We start from the raw sequence: 18,046 nt of genomic DNA, 5'->3' as shown, positions 1-18,046 counted from the left end.
CTCATTATAGAGAGCAATCTGCTTTACTCAAAGTCTAGTGATTTAAATGTTAATCTCATCCTAAAACATACCTTCACAGAAACATGGAAGACTGAGAGTGGGAAAGTGATATAACTTAGGCAGGATTTTAATTTAAATATGTACTGCTTCAATCAAACTATGTTTGCTGACTCAGAAGATATCATTCCTTGCCTCCAGGCAAAGTGGACCAACCCCTTGCTTGAGGATATTCGTGGACATTCTGTAATACTTGCCAGTCTCAGCTTTTTATGGAGTCACCACTTCTTCTTTCCCTTATCTCTTTCTCAAGGGAATTGTACTTCCTCATTACCTGGCCTCATCTGTGGTTTTATTTCATGAAAATTAAGTGCACTTCTGCCTTCATAGAGTACGCTCCCCCACCAGGAGACACAGATAGGTAATTTACATGTCTTTAAAGGAGGGTCAAGTGAAGTACTCCTGAATTCAGGACCTCCCACATCTGTGTTTGTTTTCAGCAAGTTTCTACTGATCTCTCATGAGTGCAGAAACATGCTAGCTACTCCTAAACTTAAGAGTACTACTACATGTATTACAGACATACCTCAGAGATATTGTGGCTTTAGTTCCAGACCACTGCAATAAAGCGAATATCGCAAAAAAGGAATTCACATGAGTTTTTTGGTTTCCCAATGCATATAAAAGTTATGCTCACAGTATACTGTAGCCTATTATATATGCAAGAGCATTTTGTCTAAAAACATGGACAGACCTTAATTTTAAAATACTTACTATTGCTAAAAAGTGCTAACCATCATCTGAGCCTTCAGTGAGTCATACTCTGTTTGCTGTGGAGAGTCTTGCCTCTGTGTTGATGGCTGCTGATGAGGAGGTTGGCTGCTGAAGGCTGGGGTGGCTGTGGCGATTTCTTAAAATAAGACAGCAATGAAGGTTGCCTCATCGATTGACTCTTCCTTTCATGAATGATCTTCTGTAGCATGCATGCTGTTTGATAGCGTTTTCTTACAGTAGAACTTTTTTTAAAACTTGGAATGAATCCTCTCAAACCCTGCTGCTACATTAGCAATTAAGTTTATGTAATATTCTAAACCCTTTCTCATCATTTCAACAATCCTCGTAGCATCTTCACCAGGAGCAGATTCCATCTAAAGAAACCACTTTCTTTGCTCATTCATAAGAAGCAACTCTTCATTTGTTAAAGCTTTATCACGAGATCGCAGCAATTCAGTCACATCTTCAGACTCTGCTTCTAATTCTAGCTCTCTTGCTGTTTCCACCACATCTGCATTTACTTCCTTCACTGAAGTCCTGAACCCCTCAAAGTCAGGCATGAAGGTTAAAATCAACTTCTTCCAAACTCCAGTGAATCACGAATGTTGTTAATGGCATCTGGAATGGTGTACCCTTCCCAGAAGGTTTTCAGTTGACTTTTCCCAAATTCATCAGAGGAATCACCATCTACAGCAGCTATAGCCTTAGAAATATATTTCTTAAATAAGAAGCCTTGAAGGTTGAAATTACTCCTTGATCTATGGGCTGCAGAATGGATGTTGTGTTAGCAGGCCTGACAACAACATGAATCTCATTGTACATCTCCATCAGAGCTCTTAGGTGACCAAGTACGTCGTCAATGAGCAGTAATATTTTGAAAGGAATCTTTTTTTCTGAGCAGTAGGTCTCTTAAAATATTCGATAAGCCATGTTGTAAAGAGATGTGCTGTCACCCAGGCTTTGTTGTTCCACTGCAGAGCATAAGCAGAATAGATTGAGCATAATTCTTAAGGGCCATAGGATTCTCAGAATGGTAAATGAGCAATGGCTTCAACTTCAAGTCATCAGATGCATTAGACCCTAACAAGAGAGTCAGGCTGTCCTTCGAAGATTTGAAGCCAGGCCTTGACTTCACCTCTTTAGCTATGAATGTCCTACGTGGCATCTTTTTCCAATAAAGGGCTGTTACGTCTACATTGAAAATCTGTTATTTAGTGCAGCCTCCCTCAAGAATTATCTTAGCTAGCTTTTCTGGATAACTTGCTGCAGATCCTATAGCAGCACTTGCTGCTTCACCTGGCACTTTTATGTTATGGAGATGGCATCTTTCCTTAACCCTCATGAACCAACCTCTGCCAGCTTCAAACTTTTCTTCAGTAGCTTCCTTACCTCCCTCAGCCTTCAGAAGTTGAAGACAGTTAGGGCCTATCTCTGGATTAAGCTTTGGCTTACGGCAATGTTGTGGCTGGTTTGATTTTCTATCCAGATCTTTCTCCATATCAGCAATAAGGTTGTTTTCCTTTCTTATCATTTCTGTGTTTATATTTAATTTCCTTCGAGAACTTTTGCTTTGCGTTTACAACTTGGTTACCTGTTTGGGGTAAGGGGCCTAGCTTTCAGCCTCTCCTGACTTTTGACACATCTTCCTCACTAAGCTTAATCATTTCTGGCTTTTGATTTAAAGTGAGAGATGTGTGACCCCTTCTTTGACCTGAAAACTTAAAGACCACTGTAGGATGAATTGGCCTAATCTCAGTATGGTTGTGTTTTATGGAAGGGGGAGGCCCAAGGAGAGGGAGAGAGATGGGGGAATGGCCGGTAGGTGGAGCAGTCAGAATAAAAAAAACATTTATCAATTAAGTTAGCATTGTCACATGGGTGAAGTTCATGGCACCCCAAATCAATTACAATAGAAAATCTAAGATCACTGATCACAAATCACCATGACAAACGTAACAATAACGAAAAAGTTTGAAATACTGCAAGAATTACCAAGATATGACACAGAAACATGAAGTGATCAAAACCTTTTGAAAAAGTTGTGCCTATAGACTTGATTAATGCAGGGTTGCCACAGACCTTCTAACTGTAAAAAAAAACAAAACCGCAATATCTATGAAGCACAGAAAAGTAAAGTACAGTAAAACAAGGTATGCCTGCATATCTTACTGTCTATAGGCAACTGATTCTTGCTTTGGCAGAAGCCTATTACAATGCACGGTGCCTGGCATATAGTAGCATCTTTTATTCTCGTGTTGGAGATGAATACTTGAAAACGAATTCCTGGACAGTGACAATCTTTGTCTAGAACTGTGTGGTACCTGCTGCCTGAGTTCCAATGGAGCTGTTATTAAAAAATTGTGAATTTATTGCCTGACTCCTGAACTTACTAAAGTGTTCTCAGTGGAAACTTTAAGGAACCCAGAGGAAAATAAAAGACCATCCCCGACACATTCCCATTAATGTTGGTCATATAATTCTGCATGTATTGAGTAATGTCTCATCTTCTAGTATTATATAGAAACTTGGAGGACAACTGACCACCCAAGGAGGCGGCCTTATGAAGAAAAAGTCTATCTTTGATTGACAGCGCAAGCCGAACATGGAGTATAAGAGTGAACAGCATATGCAGGCCAACTGGAAGAAAAAGGAAGAAAATTATACCTTTTAGACTCATGGGCTAATAATAACAGGAAGCTCGAGTGGCCATGGAAGTATGAGGACACAGCCAAGTTCAAGTGAACCTCAAAAATGTGTGGATGGAAAACTGGTTAGGTGCACTAGACAAGCAGTGAAATTCTTTTCATCCCACATCCTGCAGTGAATCCTAGTTTTAATAGAATATAAATGTCTGCCATTCTGGAAACGCTAAATGCTCTCATCCTGGAAAGGAGTCATTTTGCCAAAATCTACCTTATTTCCACCAACCTTGCCTTTCCTTCTCTTATCCCTAATGTTGCAACTTCAGTAAGAGTCCAGCTCTGAGTAAGAATAAAGCTTATGAGACTGCCTCTACTCGACGAATTTCAACTGTTCCACTTAGACAAATTAGTGATGTATTACTTTCAAATTCTGTTGTGTTGAATTGGCTTAATTCCCCTAAGGATTACGGGGACACAAAGTCCAACTTTCTAGGAATTTCCCATTCAACCAACAGAGTGCTAATAAGCACAAAAGAGCCAGAAAGAACACATTGTGCCCAAGGCAATGCTACTTCTTTTATTTCCAATACTCACATCTATGTAAGGCAATTCAAACTGAAGACAAAATTCTCCTAGCCTTTTCCCTTTTATTCATAACCAAAATATACCAAGATAAGGACACTTAAAACCAGTACTGTTTTCTATAAGTGGATCATTAACAATTGAGTATGACCCTAAAAAAATGATTAATTTCACCACCACTTAAGGACAGAGGAAAAAATGATTTCATCTATTTATTTATGTAAGTCCTTTCTTCAAGAACAGAAAAAATATGAGATTCTGAGTTGTGTTAGCATTAGAGGAGAGTTTCTTAATATGGAGGTCTAAGGACCCCTGGAAATCTGTAGAGAGAAAGAATTGAGCTGGCCTGTGAACTGAAATGAGAAAAAGAATTGCGTCTTCATTTTTGCCAACATCTAATTGAAACTTAGCATTTCCTTCAACTATGAATGTTGACTACAAACCATCATAGTATTAACAGTACATGCGACAGGTATTTTCATATCATATTACATTTTTTGTAGATATTTCAAAATATCATTAATACTTATCACTGGGCTTCCCTGGTGGCGCAGTGGTTGAGAGTCTGCCTGCCAATGCAGAGGACACGGGTTTGTGCCACAGTCCAGGAAGATCCCACATGCCGCGGAGCGGCTGGGCCTGTGAGCCATGGCCGCTGAGCCTGCGCGTCCGGAGCCTGTGCTCCACAACGGGAGAGGCCACAACAGTGAGAGCCCGCGTACCGCAAAAAAAAAAAAAAAAAAAACTTATCACTGCTTCAAAATTATAGTAATTATTAAACTCATCATGAGATTTGGTTTTTAATGCATTAGTAAACATACTTCTGTATCAAAATTTTTATTAATTTTATAACTGTGTTTCATTGTAATTCATTTCCTTTGTAATCATATATGTTTTATGAGTTCAAAAGCATTAGGAGAAGGTGCCCATCTACAGTGTCTGAAATTGAGAAAGACTTTTTAAAAATTCTGCTTCTTAATGGTTTTCATAATTTCTTTTTGAACTTTACAGAAACATTTCAGGAACTACTATCTCTGCCACTACAACTAGATTAACATGTTTCTGTTTCCTTTCACCTCTCCTTCTCTCTCCACAGAGAACACTTACTTCACCAGGGTTTAACTCTTTTTCTTTCTGTTCTCCAGCTATATTTGCTCAAGTTGTAGCTCTCAGATTTATATTAAGTTTATATTTAGATTTAGCAGGTATTATTCTATTCCTGAGTTCTTTATTTTGGTTCATTTTTGGGGCAAGGTGTCACCAGGGAGCTGATTTTCAAGAAGTGCTCATGAGTGTTTATATTCCCTGATTTCATGATATTTTGAGATGTCTACAACAAATGTAATTTGTTTGCATCCATCCTCAAATAGATTAAAATCTTAAAGGAGGTTTGAAGGGGGAATGAGCACACAAAGGCTGGGTGGGCAGAGGAGGAGCGGGGAGGGAAGATAGAGTGATTAGGGAAGACTTTCAAAATCGAAATTGAGCCAAGCCTTGAGAAAGGAGCAAAAGTAAGGTCATAGGAGAGAAGAGAGGAAGGACATCTGGGCAGGGGCGTGGATAGCAGCAAAGACCCAGAGGTAAGGGTGCTTTTGGCCTGTTGGAAGGACAGATAAGCAACCAGTCTATCTGGAATTTGGGTGCTGAGGGGGCTTATGTGTCAGAAAAGTGCCATACATCATCTGACACAGTTTTGCACCATTTTGCCCAATTGGCACTTGGTCTCCGAGGGTCTCCTAATTGATAAGTCCAATGGCTGCTACTTAAACCCCTTTGCCCTTTGATCTCTCTGAAGTACTTAACAATCCTGAGTACCTTTCTTTTTAAAATTCTGTCCTCTCTTGGTCTATCAGTTACCTTCTGAGTCTCTGGCCTCTCTGTCTTGGTCTCCTCTGTATCATCCCCTTCATCTGGCCAGTCCTTGACTGTGGTGCTCCCATAGGGTCTGTCATTGGCCCTGTTCTCTTCACCTTCTACCATCTTTCCCTGGAAAGCTCCTCCATCTACTCTCACCACATTAACTACCACCCCAAGGCCAAATGACTTCTAACTAAATATATGTAGTGCAGGCTGGATCTCTCCTGAGCCCCAGATCCCTGCGGATGGGACATCTCTACCAGAGAATCCCAGTTGATCCTCACATTTGGCATGCCCAAAGCCAAACTTGTGCTACTATATACATAATACATAACCAGTAAGGACCTACTGTATAGCATAGGGAACTATACTCAATATCTTGTAATAACCTATAATGGAAAAGAATCTGAAAAAATATGTATATATATTCATATATATAAAGCTGAATCACTTTGCTGTGCTCGTGAAACTAACACAACATTGTAAATCAGCTATACGTGAATAAAAATTTAAAAAATAAAAAAACTTGTGTCCCCCCCCACCCCCCGCCCACCCTGCTCTTTTTCCTATGTTTCTCATCTCAGCGCGATTCAGAGGTGGAAGGAGAAAGAAAAGCAAAGGGATAGGAAGAGACAAAGAAGGGCTCACGAGTCCTGTAGTGCTCTTGCATGTCCTCCCTTCCCATCCCAACAACTAACACTTTAGGTCAGGCTCTCTTCCATTCTCCCCTGTACTCCCATACCAGCCACCTGGTTGCAGCTGGGTGTCTACTCTTCACTTGCTCTAATCCATCTTCCACAACTGATCACAAAGATTTGGTAGGGGCTTCCCTGGTGGCGCAGTGGTTGGGGGTCTGCCTGCCGATGCAGGGGACGCGGGTTTGTGCCCCCGTCCGGGAGGATCCCACATGTTGCGGAGCAGCTGGGCCCGTGAGCCATGGCCGCTGAGCCTGCGCGTCCGGAGCCTGTGCTCCGCAACGGGAGAGGCCACAGCAGTGAGAGGCCCGCGTACCGCAAAAAAAAAAAAAAAAAAAAGATTTGGTAAAACATGAAACTGAGCATTGAGCTTACCTTCATGGCCCACCTGCCCCAGTTTATTTTTCACCACCCACATCCTTGTAAACCCTCTTCCACGTACAAATATTTTTTTCTAAAATCAAACAAAACTTTTTTGATAACCCCAAGCACACTCTGATCTCTGACTTCAGACTTTTCCCATACTACCCTGGTTCTTACCTCCCTTTACCTGGCCATCATTCACTGGCCCTGGAGGGCTCATCTTAGAAGCTCCTTTTTCTAGAAAGGCTTCTCACCATCCAGGCTGCATTAGGCCAGCCTCCTCTGTTCTCCCAGAGACTGGGTGTGCCCCACGACCCTAGACCCACCAGACTCTTTTGTAATTCTTTGTCTCCAGGCCTGCCTACCCCTCTAGCCTCTAAGCTCAGGGACACCAGAAACTCTAGTCTCTGTCATTAGGCCCTGGCGGCACACCTGGTGAATAGCGGGTGGGTGTGCTATAAATATTCCTTATTTTAAGATCATCCCCCACATGACGGCATTTCTGGAACATCTGAAATCCAGTAAAGACAACAGGACAGAGATTTGAAATTAGGACTACTTCAGAAAATACAGGTGGCTGGTTATTATAACCATACCTGCTGGGTGCCATGTGATTTATTCAGATTTCAGAACTCAAAGCTGTCCTTCCTCTCAGAGAACTCACCACCCTGCCTAACAGATATTTTTAAATAATGCAGATTGAAACGACCTGAGAAGCCCGAGTGCGTACTGCTCACTCCTCCTGCATAGGTCATCTGGGGGGTTCATTCAGAAAACGGTATCTTCATTTCTCACTAAGCAGTGAGCCCTGCGCTTTGGGGATTGTGTCCTGTCCACGAAGAGAATAACAAGATTCAACCATACGGATGGGAATAACATACAGAAGCCACCATCCAGGACCTATCAGTCCTGACCAGGAGGCTCTGTGTGACTAGGAGTCCTTCCAGTCACATCGTTACAGTGGTTTGTCTTTCCAGCAAGATCTTATTACTCATGACTGTCCTCAGTCTCCATTTCTTAATTTTGCTAGGAGTTCCCTGTGCTCTGCTCGGTGTTCCGTTCACGCTCTGTATCTACACCAACGTGGAGGCACCAAACACAGGCTCCTTCTGTCGTCTCTGAAGCAATCCATCTAAGTGAGGGTCCTGATAAGGAAAATATCCTGAAAAGCTCTAGCCTTTTACCAGGTTTATTTTTTTCTTCTCCCAGCACTCAGCGAACCCCCCAATACACCCATGCCTCACCTCTTTCTGCCTTAAACCCTCATTTGTCAGTTTCTACTGGTCTCTGAACATTTCTTCAGTGTTTGCAGATGGAACAAAGCATTTTGCCGGATATGCAAGGTGGACCCCCTAGTGGTTAAAAGGATCACAGCAGGCTCCCTTCCTCATTCCTCTTCATCTTCCCACCACACCTGGGAGTCTCCAGCTCTGAGCCTCATTCTCTACAAGTGTAAATTGGAAATAACAATCCTCATGCATCTGTGAGTCAAATGAGAAAGTGCTAAGTACATTCGAAACTGCAAATTTTAAATACTGCCTATAAGATAGAATTTGAGGGCAAAGCCCCTGTAAGAAACAGGTCAGCTGGGAAATTGCCTTGTGACTCTAAGGAACACTAAACCACCACTGGCTAAATAATGCACTAGATAGAATCATTCAGATTTATCAGAGTACCACTCAGGAAAAGTACTACATGTGCTTAAAGACTTTTATAACCTGCTTGGAAGAGGGAGAACACGACACTTCCAGGGACATGCTAGAGTGACCACAGATGGACACTATACCACCTTCTAGGGAGGGTGGAGCTGTTTTCTGCAGAGCTGCTGTTTTGTTCAGTGGGGTGTGGAGCTGTGCCCAGAGCTGAGTGACTCTGGACCAGCAAGGAGGCATAGGGTGCTGCTCAAGCAGTCGGAATCTCCTTCCCACCCTTCCTCCAGACTATGCCAATGTTCTTTCTAAATAGGGGTTTAAAAAATATAAAGATTTAGAGGACCCCCAAATAATTGGCCTACCTGAATTGTCCCCATGTCTCCTAACTTCCAGGTATACCTGTTAGTGTAAAGTAGGAACTAACTGTCTAAAAAGAGTACATGGCAGCAGCCCAAGGGCCCTTGAGATGGGGGAAAAAATCTCTTCAGGTTAACTCATTAAACAAACCTCTAATTCTATTTTCAGAGACAAGAGTAAGACCAGTATGTTATATTTTCTGGGTTCTAGTGAGGTGCTATGGCATTGCATATTGTCTTATTAAAGGTATGAGACTGCCGTACTGTCTGAAATGTCTGGATGGGAGGGGTTATGTTAGCACATTATATTCTCTTCGGGGCGGATCGTTTTGCAGAGCATCTTCAACAATGATATTAGACACAATTTCCTTTAGTCATGCTAATTTCAGGCCTACCAGAGGCTTGTAGTTTCCCATCCAGGCCCTCCAAGACAGTCTGCAGGTGATGTGCAGAAACTGAATGCGTTCCTCCCCCACATCACCTACAGGTGCAGCCTGTTTCTTCTGTAGAGCTTCACAATGCCCATAAAAGCTTGGATAATTGTTTGTTTGAGTCCAATAAACTCTTCACTCATGTCAGCGGGATTTTTCCAGCAGTCTGAGCCCCACCATGAAATTTCATTTCTTCTTCTTCTCCCCACCCCTGGCTCCACTGAGCCGCCCATGAAATACTTGCGCCACAACCCCATATGTGAATGGGCCTCCAGTCACAGCTTGAGCACGGTCATGCTCCTGGGACACCAAAAGGTGTACAATGGTGCTGCGCTGTACAGTGTCATCCAGGCAGTCTCCCAACATATCTATGCAACTATGCCCCAACTATGCCTTAATTATAAATTGGGCAACTATGCCCCAACTATGCCTTAATTATAAATTCCAACCCAATTTATGACTCATCACCTCAAGTGAGAGAATGAATGATGACATCTGCTACAACACTGAGTACACTGAGTAATTATTCCTCGTGACTCAGCCTCCAAGTGGCCATAAATGTGTCTCTGTCATTAAGAACCACTCAAATGTGGTTGCACTAAGATGTCTGGTGTGAATACAACGCATTTTTATTTGAAATGAACAGAAACCATCATCTGAGAATTGGAGCACTTTCCCATATTAACAAAGAGTTGATCTACAGAAGGTGCCACCCCAATTTCTGTAATCAGTTTCCACTGAGGACCACAGTATTCTGAAATAAATTGGAATAGTCACATTGAGATGAATGCCCCGGCTGCTTAACTGGAATCTCCAACTCCAGCTTAGTAAGAGTTATTCCTATTTAATTCTTTCACTTACATTTAGCAATTATTTATTGAGTTAATATGGTCTACTGGGGGAAAAGAATACACATCTGGAATTCTGAGTTCCGGTCCCAAACACTAAATAGCAAACTATGTGAGCTTAGTCAACTACTTAGCTTCTCTGGATCCACTTCATCATGTATAAAAGGACAGGCTGTAGCTCACAGGGTAGTTGTGAATTTCAAATAAGACAACAGATTTTAAAATGCCACCAGTAAATTACTAAGCAATTATTATTTCCGTTGTTATCATAACAGTCTCAAGACACTGAAAGCCATATAAAAAGTGTTAAAGGATCAAGAGCTCTCAAAGCAGACTGCTTGGGGACAAACTCCAGCTCCACACTTACTACCTATGGGAATACAGGCAGGACACTTAATCGTATGTCTGTGAAATGGGGCCAAGCATTACCTTATTTACAGGGCCGTTATAAGGACTGAATGAAATAAAGCCCATAGAGCCCTACACAATTCCTAGAACATTCTATAAATGTTCATTTTTATGATTCTACTGGACCATCCAAGAAGAGACTCAAGAAAGAGGCTATAAGAAAGATTGACTCATCTCACCATTTTCCATTAAGACTGATAACAAGACAAGCAAAACTTTGGGAGAATTCTCACACTTCCCTTTTGCCCATTTTCATTACCCAATTGCTCTATCTCTGTAGTGTTTCCTAAAATTAAAATGAAAGGGTAGCGCGCATAAAATCTCTGATCTGAAAGGCTGTGATGCTACTGTATATACAGTTAGCCCTCTGTATCTACCAATTGAAATTTCCATCCGGTTAGTTAAATCCACAGATGTGAAACCTGCAGATATGGAGGGCCCATTGTATTCATCGTATTACACCATTTTATATAAGGAATTTGAGCATCCAGGGATTTTGGTACCTTCAGGGGAAGGAACCAATCCCCTGTGGAGACCAAGGGAGGACTGTATATTCTTTTGGGTTTACGTAAAGAAAAAACGTTGGTGTTGGGGAGCCTGCAATTCAATGTTTGCAAGGAAAGTAAAACAACAGAACTAGCTCAGTGTCAGAATATCTAGAATGCGCTATATGGTAAGTAAGTGTCAGAATCTTAAAGATACTAAGGAGTTCAGAGAAGGGAGACATCAACCCAAACCAATTCCAGACAGCTCATCTCCATCCCAGCGCGCTTAGAAGGAGTCTAAGAAACAATAACGTAAAGGTTCTGGGTGAATGAAGCAACTAAGTCATTAATAAAAGTCAGTGAAGATTGTCCCTTTCACACTCAGCCTAGCTTTGTCTCTTGAGTAGGGACTGTAGTAACTTTCATTGTCAGAGAGAAGTGTGGCCTTACAGGGCTAAAACCGAGCACTAATACTAAACTCTACACAAGAATCTTAAAGGAATCACAAGATTCCTTAAAGGAATCTTAACGGCATGGTAAGTTTCTTAAGAAACTATTTTTGTGACATCTCTGTATATTTTTGGTGTAAAGTTATGTGAACATCATGTGGCATTAAGATTTTGGATGTTGGTCTTTTATTTTTAAAACATCTTTATTGGAGTATAATAGCTTTACAATGGTGTGTTAGTTTCTGCTTTATAACAAAGTGAATCAGTAATACATATGCTCCCATATCTCCTCCCTCTTGTATCTCCCTCCCTCCCACCCTCCCTATCCCACCCCTCTAGGTGGTCACAGAGCATCCAGCTGATCTCCCTGTGCTATGCAGCTGCTTCCCACTAGCTATCGGTTTTACATTTAGTAGTGTATATATGTCCATGCTTCTCTCTCACTTTGTCACGGCTTCCCCTTCCCCCTCCCCGTATCCTCAAGTCCATTCTCTAGTAGGTCTGTGTCTTTATTCCCGTCTTGCCCCTAGGTTCTTCATGACCTTTTTTTTTTTTTTTTAGATTCCATATATATGTGTTAGCATACAGTATTCGTTTTACTCTTTCTGACTTACAAAATCCTTTCTTTGCTTTGAGCAACAGCTAGACTATGATTCCCAACATCCCTTTTCGTTAAGTATGATCACGAGTCTAAGATTTCTCTATGAGAATGTAAGCAGAAATGATACCAGCCTTGACCTACAAAAACCTCTTATGTTTGATCCTCCATCCTCTTCCCTTCCACTTGACTGGTATATTTATCTCCAGGTAGGGTGGCCAACCATTCCATTTCACCAGGAGTTTTCCAGTTTTAGCAATGAAACTCTACCATTCCAGGAAACCTTTTAGTCCCAGGCAAACTGAGATGGTTGGTCACTCTACCTCGAGGTGTCCTTGGAAGCTATATGTTGAAGATGGTAGAGCCACTATCAGTCTGAGCCCCTGAATGACCACATGGTGGAGAGCTACCCTGCTACACAGCAAGACTGTTACTTGAGCAAAAAAAAAAGTAACAAACTTCCATTTTATTGTGCCACTACATGTTTTGATTTTTTTGTTTTACAGTGGCATGGCCTACTTTAATAAACTCTAAAAGGAGAAAGCAGAGCCATGACTAAGTAAAACCACAAGAAATAAACTGTAGGAATAAATAGGTGAGGAAGATTAAGAGGTACAAACTTCTAGTTGTAAAACTAAACGAGTCTCGAGTATGAAATGTACAGTGTGGAGAGTATAGTCAATCACTATGTGATATCTTTGTATGGTGACAGATCTTAACTAGACTCATTGTGGTGATCATTTTGAAATGTATAGAAATACCAAATCACTATGTTATTTAATAGGAACTAACATAGTGTTGTAGGTCAATTATACTTCAAAAACAAAGAAAACCAAACAAATTTACAGAAAAGGAGATCAGCTATGTGATTACCAGAGGGTGGAGTGGGGAGTGGGAATTGATTGAAAGCAGTCAAAAGGTACAAACTTCCAGACATAAGACAAATAAGTACTAGGGTCATAATGTACAACATGAGAAATATAATTAACACTGCTGTACGTTATATATGAAAGTTGTAAAGACAGAATCTATTGAATAGTTCCTCAATTTTGTATTTATATGAGATGATGGCTGTTTACTAAACATTGTTTAGTCAACAATTTCATGATATATCTAAGTCAAATCATTATGCTGTATGCCTTAAACTTATACAGTGTTGTATGTCAATTATATCTACAAATAACTAAATAAGCCAACAAATAAATTGTAGGAACAATAGAACAACAGACAAAGGCAAATAATGGAAGAAGGGAAAGAGAGAAAAATGGAGAGGGAGAGGGAGAGGGAGGGAAGGAGGAGAAATGAAAGAGGGAAGGAAGTAAGGGAGGGAGAGGGGAATGGGTCAGGTGGGGTAACTTGATTTAGAGTTATTCAAATTATCCTTTTCATGAAAAACACATGTAACAGGAACTGACATCAGACCCCGAGTGCTGAGTAGAGGCCTCTCATCTCTGTGTCCTTCACACACACACACTTCAGAGACCTACATACCTCTTCGTGAGGTGTTAATAATTACTGAGGTTTACTGGGAAAAGTACCATGTTTATATGTCTTGAGGTCAAAAGTTACAAACAGATAGCCTGCAAGAATGTAATTTACCGGCATAGCATTTTTAAAACTTTTAATTTTGAAAACCTTAAAGCCAGAGCACACTCTTCCCCCGCCCCCCCCCACACACACTTCCTATTATATTGCCTTTGGCACAATATCATTATATAACTTCTCTCAACATGCATCTTAAAGCAAGAGTTTTCAAACCCTTTATTTGGCACCAGAAGTCTTTTTTTCAATGAAATCTTGCTCACTGTATATCCCTAATATATACACAGACGAAAGAGGTGCTGCTCTTTGAAGTGGGAGTGCAAGTTCAAGGGTCAACCAAAGAAGTTCCATGACTTATTGTTGTTTCTACAAAAGGTCCAAACATTCTAAATATTCTAAAGGTCTCCAAGGTTTGGTCTAAAGTCATTTTAGCTTTATTAAACAATCTACTCTCTAGCCTAATGGGACAATTTCTTATTCTCTAAACATCCCCAGCTTCATACTTCCAACTTCATACCTCTTCCCAAGAGCGTTCTTTGGGACCCTCTTGTGTGCTCTTGCCTACTGCTACCCTACCAAGCCTAAATGTCATCTTCTCCCTGAAGCCCCCACTATCTCTCCAGCCAGGAAGGCTTTGTTGTTTCTCCTCTGTCACTCCACAGCAGCTTTCATGGGACCTGCACAGTCTGCTGAGTATCAAGGTTATTTGTAGAAGTCATGCCATCTTATCTCCTTTGCAAGATACAAAGCACTTTGAGGGATGGTAGTAGAGATACATAGCTATCAACCAAAATCCAGCCTTCACTTCCCCTCTAGTTAGAAAGTAGAAGCTGGGTACTTGTAGAGGCTAGATTTCCCAGTCTCCTTTGCAGCTCAGTGAATCTATGTGACTATGTTTTTGACAACAGATAGTGAGTTAAGGTGATTCTACAGCTTCTAGATCTGATTAAAATATGTGGTACAGGCTTAAACACATTCTCTCTCCCCAGGCCATAAGCTGGATCCTGGATGTGCCTACATCCAAGCTTCAACCACGTGAGTGGGAACGACATTCTACTGAAGGTAGAACAAAATTCTGGAAAGAACCTGGTTCCCTGAGTGACTTTGTGAGCCCAGTTTCCTTCTCATCCTGGACCACTCACCTCAGAATTGTTGGTGAGAAAGAAATGAGCATCTGTTTGCTTTCCGCCACAGTATTTGGGGACTTCCCTGTTATAGCAGCTTGTCCCTGCCAGTAGCACAGTCGGATCATGTCTTATGTTTCTGTGAATTACCCTCACATCTACCACAATGGTTTATATAAAAAGTTGCTCAAATGTGTCTTTTGAATTGAATTACTGCTCTAGTAATTTTCTATTAAACCTTGTGATGTTAATTATAGTGTATTATATAGAAAGGGCTGTTTCCTATCATTTTAATTGATATTATTCACAAACATAAAAGTCCTATGTTTACTGCTTGATGGTTTTGTCCCTCAGTTCCTGAGAATAAACAATTAATCTGACCTATGAATTAATATCACCCAAAAAGACTTGAATAAAGATGATATGAGATATAATATTTTCAGGTTTATTTATATTTATCTCCATGCCCCGTGTAAGGTACATCAGTCAGACTGGTTTTTACGTTCACAGTATGGTTTCACTTCCCTAGAGAGAGTGTGGCACAAATGGAATGTGGCCCTGGAGTTACTGCCCAGGCTGATCAGCTGCCGAAGCAAACAATGCCCTTTTTACACATGGTCCATGATGATAATAAAGGCTATAAGAAAGAAAAATAATCAGAAGTTGAAGGACACTAAAACTATTATCACAAAGTAGCTGAAGTGAGAAAAATATTGTCCACAAGAAAAGGAGTAAAAACAATCTATCTAACAAGGAATGCACTTATGTCATCCTCAGTCTTTCCTCCCCTTGGCTTCCAGGCTTTGCACTCTCCTGATTTTCCTTCAGCCTCAGTGATCACTCCTTCTCAGTTTCTTCTGTTTTTCCTCTTCTCCCAGATATCCTACCACTGCAGTGAACCAGGGCCACATCCCTGGTCCTTCCACTTCCTTATAGATACACGGTCACTTGAGATCGTGTCTCAGGGCTTTAAACCATCTATTTACTGAAACCTCCCGAACGTTAGCTCAGCCCATTCTTTTGAACTTCTGACTTCAATATCCAACTGTCTCCTCAACCTCTCTACTTGAGTGTCTAACAGCCATCTTGAGCTTAGCATGCCCTGGATAAATTTGTGATCTTCCACCCACAACCCTGCTCCATGGGCTGTCTTCCCATCTTACTTGATGGCAACTTCATCCTTTGACTTTTACCAATAGGATTTCATTTTATAATATTTTCCCTCTCAGTTATGCACATCCATGGGTCTCCTCACCATTCCTTGAATTTGCCAACAAGTTCCCACTCTTCCTTGGGCCTTTGCCCCACCTGCTCTCTGCCTGTGGATATCCCCCAGATGCGGCAAAGCTAATCCCTCACTTCCTTCCAGTCTTTGATCATCTGTCACCTTTTCAAATGAGGCCTTCCACAACTGCCCTATTTATAATTGAAGTTATATCTATTAAATAAGTGAACACATATTTCCTGAACACCTACTTTATGCCAGGCGTTCTGCTAGACCTCGAGGCTACAACCTGAACAGCAGACAAGGGCTCTGCTCTCCTGGACCTTGGGATCTAGTTGTGAGCTGTAAAAGAACCACTCGCAAGACCTCAGCTCAGATTGCTACATGGTGTTACAGAAACAGGAAAAAGGATACATAACCAACTCTAACAGGGCGCCATGGAGGAGCATACTACAGAGAGAGGTTTTCAGAGGGCCAGCCTATCAGAAGAGCCTGTGGAAAACCTGAAATAGTTACTCAGGGAGATGCAGAGAGGATCCCCCCATCCCACTGGATGAATTCGGTTCTCCATTCCGTAGTATTGACAAGGGTCCTGCGAAATGAAGGTCGTGCACAGAATCAGGAGCCCATGGACTCCTATTTAAAAGAGAATTTAGCTTAGATGAAGCATGGAGGATTTTCTCTAAATGTTTCCAAATTTTAGTGTGCTTTGGGAGACAGATATTCAGGACAGGGACGCACCGTAGAGCGTAGTGATATTCATGCAATGTTGAACTTCGAGTGTTCAGAGGTCAGAGCTTGCAAGAAGAGCTAGGAAGCTGGAAGGCTAAACGTGAAAATTTACACAGCCCCTAATCCCCTCCAGCTCCTGCCCCATGAGCTCAGGAGCAGAATGAGGGCTGTAGAAGGACTGAAGGGTTTTGTAGACTGAAGCTGACCACAGATCTCCAGCACCTATAAGATGTCACCACTTTCACTGTTGGCTGTGTGTATTACACACCAGTTCTATAAATTGCAAGTCTTAATGTAAGTTTTTGGAAGGTGTGCTGGTCTTTTCTCTTGGATACTGCCAGGAGACCCATGAGAGAAGCCTCTGCTAACTGGCAAGATACGAATTACCTGGAGAAAGTTACTTGAACAAAGGTACTGACTAAAGTGTTACACAACCCCAAATGCAAGACAAAGACACAGGCCCACGGCTAGGAGTTTTGAAAGTCCCAAAAGAGGCAGGAAAACGTGCTCTTCCTTCTGCACTCTGTATCTCCAGAAAAGAGGCCACCCGACGAACTACCTTAGGTATAGTCAGCACAGAAAGTGAAAAAGTGCAGAATTGGCATATTACCTCTACTTGAAACAAGGGACATAATGCTATATGTCTCAAAGGAAAGGAACTCTTCAGTTCTGTTTTGCTCCCATCATTTCTGTCATAAAAACACAGACTTTTCCGACTGTAAAGGGTTAATACTGACATATTTTTAAGTGAGAAAAATCATACTACAAAGCAGATTTTGCATTACTTCCCAAATTTTAAAATATAAACTTATGAACACGCATGTGTTTACATGTGCACATATGTGAATGCATATACGCGTGTGCGCACATACACATGTATGGGGCAATAGTCGAGGGAAGGCTGGAAAGACATATCCCAAAATGTTAAAAGTAATCATCACTAGGTATTGAGAATATGAGGGATTTTTTTCCATTTTTATATATTTCACAATCTACTACAACACGTATTACTTTTCTAATCAGAAAACCACATACAATGAACTGATTAAAAGGAGAGGTTTATTGCCAAATATGGATGAGAAGAGACAGGGGAAATGGCTGCAATGAATGAGTGGAGGTTTCCTGCGCTGCACATCAGATCCCAGGGTACTAAAGGAACACGCAGATGTGGTCACAGAACCAGGGTAAGCAATCCTAGAGGAACTGTAGAAAGCAGGCGTGGTTCCAGAAGGCTGCAAATTTACAAATGTTGTCCAGATTTTCAAAAGAGGGAGATTGGTGAATTT

The 18,046-nt window shown here is 41.4% G+C and overlaps 1 pseudogene; it reads right to left on the bottom strand.

The window, feature by feature from the left end:
• Nucleotides 1-795: 795 nt before the first annotated feature.
• On the bottom strand, nucleotides 796-5,975 carry LOC112392509 (tigger transposable element-derived protein 1-like; annotated as a pseudogene).
• Nucleotides 5,976-18,046: the final 12,071 nt, after the last annotated feature.

The sequence above is a fragment of the Neophocaena asiaeorientalis genome, unplaced genomic scaffold, assembly GCF_003031525.2.
Source record: "Neophocaena asiaeorientalis asiaeorientalis breed wild unplaced genomic scaffold, Neophocaena_asiaeorientalis_V1.1 scaffold256, whole genome shotgun sequence".
NCBI lineage: Eukaryota > Metazoa > Chordata > Mammalia > Artiodactyla > Phocoenidae > Neophocaena > Neophocaena asiaeorientalis.
This window is presented reverse-complemented; position numbering and strand designations above follow the sequence as displayed.